This window comes from Cannabis sativa, chromosome 9 (assembly GCF_029168945.1).
Source record: "Cannabis sativa cultivar Pink pepper isolate KNU-18-1 chromosome 9, ASM2916894v1, whole genome shotgun sequence".
Taxonomy (NCBI): Eukaryota; Viridiplantae; Streptophyta; class Magnoliopsida; order Rosales; family Cannabaceae; genus Cannabis; species Cannabis sativa.
Genome location: NC_083609.1, coordinates 8,808,403 through 8,816,680, shown reverse-complemented (window position 1 = coordinate 8,816,680; position 8,278 = coordinate 8,808,403). Strand labels below are relative to the sequence as shown.

At 28.9% G+C, this 8,278-nt stretch overlaps 1 long non-coding RNA gene across 1 annotated transcript; it reads left to right on the top strand.

Annotated features, from left to right (window-relative positions):
* Positions 1-5,175: 5,175 nt before the first annotated feature.
* On the top strand, positions 5,176-7,916 carry LOC133030864 (uncharacterized). Its single transcript, XR_009684404.1, has 2 exons — positions 5,176-6,045; positions 6,215-7,916. It is a non-coding gene; the product is annotated as an uncharacterized LOC133030864 (long non-coding RNA).
* Positions 7,917-8,278: the final 362 nt, after the last annotated feature.

Sequence of the window (8,278 nt, the reverse complement as noted above, 5' to 3'; positions counted from 1 at the left end):
GTATATTTTTTAAGAATATAAATTCGGAAAAAAAAGTTATAAAAAAAACTTAATACAATTAAAGATATAAATTTTATATAAAATAAAAATTATTAAAATTAGGTGTGTTTAAAAAATTTTGGAGTGTAAATAAAATTTTCCAACAAAAAAATTGATGGCACTAAGAGCATCTTCTTTCAATTTTCAAGAGAAAATTACATTTTTTACCCATTTTTTACTTTCTATTTTAATTTTTACTTTTATTTTACTACTCTTTAATTTATACCCAATTTTATAGGTCATATTCCCATTATATGCATTAAGAACTCTAATTTTGATAAGTTATGTGAGGTTATATTTAGTACTTTGATTATATTTAATTAATGTGTAATAAAAATGGGTAATTTTCAACTTATCCCCATCTTCAATGGGGTTTACTCATGGAGTTATTTTTAACACATATGCATTGTGGTTATCATGTTTAATACAATTTTATCAATACCATTGTTTATTATTTTTCTTTTTTATTTCAAAAAAATTACTTTATGGTATTATTTTATAGTATTTAATAAAATTTAATCATTTAAATAGTGGTATGTAGGATAACTTTTGGGGTTGTCAACTAGGGGTGTTTATCAAACTGCTCAAACTGTTCAAACTGCCCGCACCGCACCACCCCGCAGAAAATACAATTTGAAATTCTTTGTGGTGCGATCGCGGTTTGCGGTTTGAATTTTTTCTAAACCGCGTGGTGCGGTGCGGTTTGGTTGTTACTATGCAGTTCAAACCGCACCGCACTGTATATTATAAAAATACTAATTTTTATATTTATTTAGGTCCAATATGTGAAGGCCCAACCCAAGCCCACTAATTGTTATATTGTTGAAACTTGAAACCTTTTTTTTCATATTTATTTTCAAATCTTATGGTATTTTTGACAAGTGTTGCTCAAGCTTTATTATATTTGTGATAGTTTAATTATTTGGTGATAGTCCAAACTGCAGAAACCGCACCACACCGCACCATTTTTTGCGGTGCGGTTTTTGTGATTTTTTAGTTTTGCAGTGCGGGTGCAGTTTGAGAAATTGAAAAAACTGCATGTGCGGGTTGATTTGAAAAAATAATCAAAAACCGCAACACCCGCACTGCGAACACTCCTATTGTCAACTATTAGAGAAATTTTTATATAAAAAAATTATCAAATCTTATGTGGATGAAAAATAAAATAAAATAAAATAAACAATATTTCAGCATGATGTGTGTACTTTTGACAACTATAAATGTTAGCTCCCATTAGAGATGTTCTAATATCTCTTTTCATCCTCACTTCCATTGTTTCACTTTCACACTTTTTTTAGAATAAGGTAATGGTATTACAATCATTTTAATAACTTAATAGCTTAAAAATCTTGAAGTTCAAATTTATGACCTCTCTCTTTTTCCTATTTTTTCTTCCCAGACCACTAAGCTAGCCTTAGTGACTTCTTCACTTCCACATTTCAATTCCAAATACTTCTTCTACCCTTTAAGAGGATCCTTATTCTCACTCCCGACTCTTCAATTCCAGAATCCTTATTCTACACTTCAAACTTACAACTATTTCTTGCTCAATAAACCCCAACTCCATATTTGCATCGGCTGTTGATGATTCTTCTCACCAATCATTTTCATCAAAGGTATTATCTTTACATGTGTACATTATACATAATTCTCACTTATCTTTTTTGAGATTTTCTTTCTCTTAAGGATATGATTTTTGACTTGTGTTTCCTTTTTCTTAAAATCTCACATAGAAATGAAATAACATTAACAATGATGTGTAAATCATATTAGAATATTTTTAATTATAGAATAAAATAAATAATAGATTTTGAGATTTATGAATATTTTATATTCATTAAATCTAGACAAAATTAATTATGTAATATTCTACATATGGTCAGATTTCAATATTCATTACCCGATTTGATTTACTGAATTAATTATCAAAATATTCTGACAATTAATGTGGGCACAGATACTGATGGAGTATCTCATCTATAAATTTAGGGTCTTGGTCTCCGAGCTTTTCACTCATTCTATTCAAAAACAGTAATATTCCATCTAAAAAGAGTTGAGAGAGCGCGGAAGCCGAAACTCCAATACCGAAGCTATCGCAGGAATTGAAGCTCAAACATCAATGACTAGAGGTATTTTGATCATTTAATTACATCTACAGTTTTGATATGTTTACAGTTTATTCCGCATTACATATCGTTTATATATGCTTTATTTTCATATTATATATTATAGTCTAACAAATCACACTTAAATGTGATACACACTTATGTGTGGCAAGTCACTTTTAATTAGTGAGATACATCTTAAAAAAATAATAAATTTTTTCATGTATATACAAAAAGGCAATTGAATTACAACAATACTTACAGTCGACTCTATGAATATTAATACAACCCATATACTAAATATTATCAAAATATCACTTCTTCTACTACTTCAGCCACACGGAACAAAACAAACAACCTCACACACCCAACCTTGGATCGACCAACCCAGCAACCCAACACAATCGACGAAACCCAACTAGAAGAAAACTACAATTAATTCGCCCTTGGTAAGTTACCAGTTTGCGAGTCATGTCTAGAAGGCAAAATGACTAAAAGTTCCTTATCTTAAAAGGGAAATCATGTCACTAAACCACTTGAGATGGTACATTCAGATATTTGTGGACCTTTGAATGTGCAAGCCAGGAGTGGCTATGAGTATTTTGTCACTTTCATTGATGATTACTCTAAATATGCTCATCTTTACCTTAAAAAATTTGAAACATTTGAAAAGTTTAAAGAATTCATGCAATGACTTACAACTAGTTAGGTAAGACATAAAAGATCTTGAAAACTGATAAGGGTGTAGAATATTTTGATGTGCAATTTAAAGATCATTTAGTTGAACTTAGAATTGCATTCCATCTTACCGCCCCTTAAACTCCACAACAAAATGGTGTTGCGGAGCGTCAGAATTGCCCGCTAATGGAAATGGTTAGGTATATGCTTGACTATTCAACTCTACTAGTGTCCTAGGGATATGCTTTACAAACGACAACTAACATTTTAAATGTCATCCCGTCTAAGTCTTTCCCTTAGACACCTTTAGAACTCTGGAATGTTTGTATGTCGGTGTCCCGCTCATGTCTGAAGAAAGAAAGAAAGAAAGCTAGAATCACGAACTAAGGTTTGTATATTTGTTGGATATTCTAATGAGACTAGGGGTGGACTATTTTATAGTCATCAAGACAAGAAAGTATTTTTTTTACAAATGCTACTTTTTAGAAGATGATTACATCAAAAATCTCAAATCACGTAGTAAAATAGTGTTGGAGGAAATGTTTTTAGATCTAACCCCAAAAGACGTTCCTTCATATTCTACACCAGTAGAGGATGATCCCGCTCCCTCTATTGAACTAATGAAAGCTGAGACAACTGAAGATGAGATTACCACTGAAGTTCCCATTCATAAATTCACAATACCTCGTTGTAGTGGGAGGATTTCTAGGAACCCACTTAGTTATGGCTTGGATGGCGCAAGCAACTTGGTAGTTAGTGAAACTCGTGATGATGACGCGTTGACCTTTAAACAGTAAATGGCTAGTACGGAATGGAAATTTTAGTTAGCAACCATGAACCAAGAAATAAATTCCATGAGGAAAATAAAGTCTTAGTTGCACCAGATGACTTTAGGGCCATCAAGTGTAAATTAATATACAAAAAGAAAAGAAGAGTTGATGGACAATCAAAACTTATCTAGTTAGACTTATCAAATTACATTTTAATTTAATATGAAAGCTTTTAATTAAACTGCACTTTTTCTAAACTAATAGATTAACTAAGAATTAGTTTGTAAAAGCACACACGTAGTATCCCTGTGGATCAGGGCGTTATAGGTAAATTATCCTTACTCGATGTAGATCATTAATAGAGAATCATTGATTATTTAGATTGAAACAATGGATAATTAATAGCTTATCTGTATTTGGAACATATAGAGCGTTCTATATAATCAAGAATGCAATTCTGAATCTATAATAGAGTCAAGAGGAATTAATAAGATAGAGAATTTACTTGGTAAATTATAGAACTACTAATTGAGAGCTTGATTACATAGGGCTATGGTATCCACACTAGTTGAGATAATATTGACTTGTAGACTTAGTTAATTGGTTTTAATTAATCAATTAGAATTCTAAATTAGACTATGTCTTATTTATGAATGTTCACTAAGCAATGACTTAATTGAGAAGAAAAGAGATTTTAAGGTTTGTTTATTAATTAAGAGACTTTGATAGGTCTAATTAATAAATAAATTAAGTGATAATTTTATTTAATAATTAATTATAATTGTTAAATAAATAAAATTGGTATTTGTAGAGTTAGAGTTAAAATCTGGTATTTAAGAAAGAAAGATAAGCTATTTAATAAAGTAGCAAAATGGAAATTCGTAAGGCACACAAGGGGTTCGGCCACAAGGATTCAATTTAAAGCCATTTTATCTTTTTTTTTTTAATCCATATTTAAATTCTAATCTAACCCTAATAGACATCATATATATAGATAATTATATGCTCTTATTTTCATAGCATGAGAACTAAAATTCACTTTGTTAGACAAATAAGAGAGGCTCTTTTAATTTTTGAAATCTCTTCTCTCCTCCCCTCTTGAATTCGAACCCTATAGTGAAGAGATTACTTGCCCACATAATTCAAGTCAATACTCAAATATAGTGTGGAAGATTGTGAAGAATTCCATCACTTGAAGGAGATCTAAGTTCAAATCTTGGTAATACTCTGCGACAGAAAGGAATAAGGGTTAGAGATCTGAATAGAATGAGCCATTATATTCTCCTACCACTAATATAAGGTTTTCTATAACTTTATATGTGTTTATTTCATTATTTTAGGATATTTATGTTTATAATGTTAGATTATAGATTATAATCAAACATACATGTTAGTAAATCTAAATTCTGATAAAATAAGTTACAACAAAACCCCTAGCAATTTACCCCACTTTCAGCAAAACAGACAATTTTGCTAATATTTCCTACAGAACCCATGTGCAAGTGTATCCCACGAGCACGACAACTTGCTAAGATCCCCTAAATTTTTTAACTTTAATATAACACCTACTAATGGACCACACCTACTTATTCTTAAATCAACTAACCCAGCACCAACCAAAATTATCACATAAAAGGGGTCATTATTTGAAACTCAATCAACCATAAACCTTGCAAAATTATTCTCCAACAAAAAACCCTAGAAATCTAAAGTAGGAGGAGTCGAGAGTAACACTTACTGTAATCAGGAGGTGCTTCATCCACGTTACACTTTCGAAATGCCATTTCATCTCCTTTCCAGCCAACTTTCAAGCTTCGATCCTTCTTATTTTTTCTTCTTCACGTCTTCGTCTCGACTCTTTTGCTTTTTGTTTTCGTCTCCTTCTTTTGATCTTCATCTCCTTCTTCTTTTCCTCGTCTTCGTCTCCTTCTTCTTTTCTTATTTTAATTTCTGATTTTGGTTTCCTTAAATTAGTTTAGCTTTGATTTTATTTCTATTTTTTTTTTAGTTTTAAGTTTGGTTTATGATTTATGTTAATTGGTTTTTTGTAGAGAAGATTTATATTAAGTTTGGTTTATGATTTTTATTTATTTTAAATATTTACTTTTTATTTTTATATTTTCTGACTTGGTAAATGTGGCCACGTTGGCCAATAATTAGATGATTTATCATTGCCACGTAAGCAAAATAAGGAGTTAACGATGCTGGGGAGATGACACCTTATATATATGCAAACAAAATAGTACTTTAGAAGATTTTTCCACTAAAATTTAAGGTTAGATAGTTATTTGCAAGTGAATTGATGGCATGTTTACTAATCAGGATTGGGAGTGATAGGTATGGTAATCACTCCTTTTCATTTGTTTACTTTATTTAATGGTTGGAATACTCTAAGGGAAAGGCATAAAATTAGGAGAAAATAATGGGAGAAGTTTTCCTCCCAATTTCTTCAGGTATAAACCATTACGGGTAATGCTACTTTTTAGTTTTTTATTTATTTTTTATTATTAAAAACAAAAAGACACTTTTGCCACCAAATATTATATACCCTATTATATATATTATATACCCTAAACCCTAAACAAACCACTTTTCTATTCTCTTTCGTTTCTTTTTTTGCAGCAGCCATTTTCTTCTTCTTCTTTTTTTTCTGAGAGAGGAACAACCACATATCAACATCAAGGTGAGTTTTAATTCTTTATCATTCATTATATATATATAATTTTTGATGATGCATGTATGATGCATATATTGATGGTTTATGTTTATTATCATGTTTTATTATTATTTTAATTGAAAAACATCTTCTATAATATAAATCTGACATTGACATATATATTTTGGTACAATTGAATAGTCCAACTCAATCACCATCACCATCATCATATTTAATTTTAATTTTTATATTATTTATTATATTTTATATTATTTATGTATAATTGAAAAGTCATAATCTATTATTCTCACAACTTCTCACGCTCGTCATATATTTCATAATATATATATACTAGGTGATTGTTACGTGTCAAGCCACGTAGTGTTAGTTTTATTTAATATTTTAGTTTTTTATTTTAATTAATAATTAAAATAGTATAATTATTTGAACGATTTGTTTTATAAAAATAAAATATGTGTCAGTATATTTAGTAAGTAAAACATAGTTGTGTTATAATAATGTATGTTATTAATAGTAAAATGTACATTAATCTTCTAATTGAAAAAAGTTCTATTATCTCATTTCATATCTAATAATAGCTACACAACTATATATTTATAGACTTTCACATTCTTTGCAAATTACTAATAAGCACCAATAATATTTTCATATTCTAATATTTTTCAACCTTCTCCTCTTGGTGGTAAAATTAAAAATAAAACTAAAAATAAGCACAAACATATAAGGTAAATACTAATTACAGCCCATTTCATTTTTTTTATTATTTTTTTAAGCCCAAGCCCAAAAATCTCTAAGCCAACACAATCAATCTTCTTTTATATTATCTTTTCTAGATATTTTATGTATATTTTTCTTTTTTAAAAAATAAATAAAAAAATTATTAATATTCTCCCAAGATAGGTTTGTTAGAGAGATATGTGGCTAAGATGATTTTTTTAATTTAAAAAGAGATTATTAATATTTAAAAGATTGTTTATTTAAAAGATTGTTTAATTTTTTGGGTTTAATTATTGGGTTTATTTTTTAACGGGAGATCAAACCTAATCGTTAAATTTAACAGAATATTCTTTTATTTTTAAGTATATTCTGTTAAACCAAGAATGTTAAACCAAGAAATGCCGTTAGATAGGCACTTTTAATATATAAAGATATATATATATTTCATAACCTATATATATAGGTCTTCTCTATCTACCCATATATATACATATATGTGGTTCTTCTAAGGTTATGGATGAAATTTCTACAAATGTTGGTGCCTTAGCAGATTCTATATCTAATATTGTCCCGAAGTTTCAAGGATTAATTGATGCAATATCTGATAAGGATGTAGCTGAGATGCAAACCAATTTATTCACAGAAATAAGCAAGATTAATGGCCTAACTCCAATGCAGTGTATTCAAGCAACCAACATATTGGCTAAAGAACCTCCATTGATGCGAGTGTTTTATGCAATATCAGATGAGATGAAACTGATATATATATCCTGAATATGTTGCAAAATGATGCATAATTTTATAATTGCTAGATATTTGGGATTTTGTTTATCTTTATGTTTCACATTAGAATATTTTCATGTGGAGATTTTATTTATGGTTTGGTCAGATATTGTTTAATTGAATAATATGAGGATACTTTTTTTAGCAGTATTATATTAATTTTTTTATGTAATCATTTATGAATTTATTTAATAAATAAAAAAAATATAAATTTTATATTAAGGGTAATATGGTCAACTTAAAGCATTCCGATTACCTTTCCTTATTGATGTAAACAAAATAAAGTGATTCCGATTCCGTTTTCGGACAGTTTAGTAAACAACATGTTAAAATAATTATTTTGATTTCATAACATTTTATTCCCTTTCATTTCTCCCATTAATTTATTCCGATAACGATTACGCTTTAGTAAACGTGCCATGAGAGTTAAGGGGTTTTGCCACCGATTACTCTTATTTTTAAGAAAACAGAACTTTCAGCCAATTATTGATTAAATTATAAATTTATAA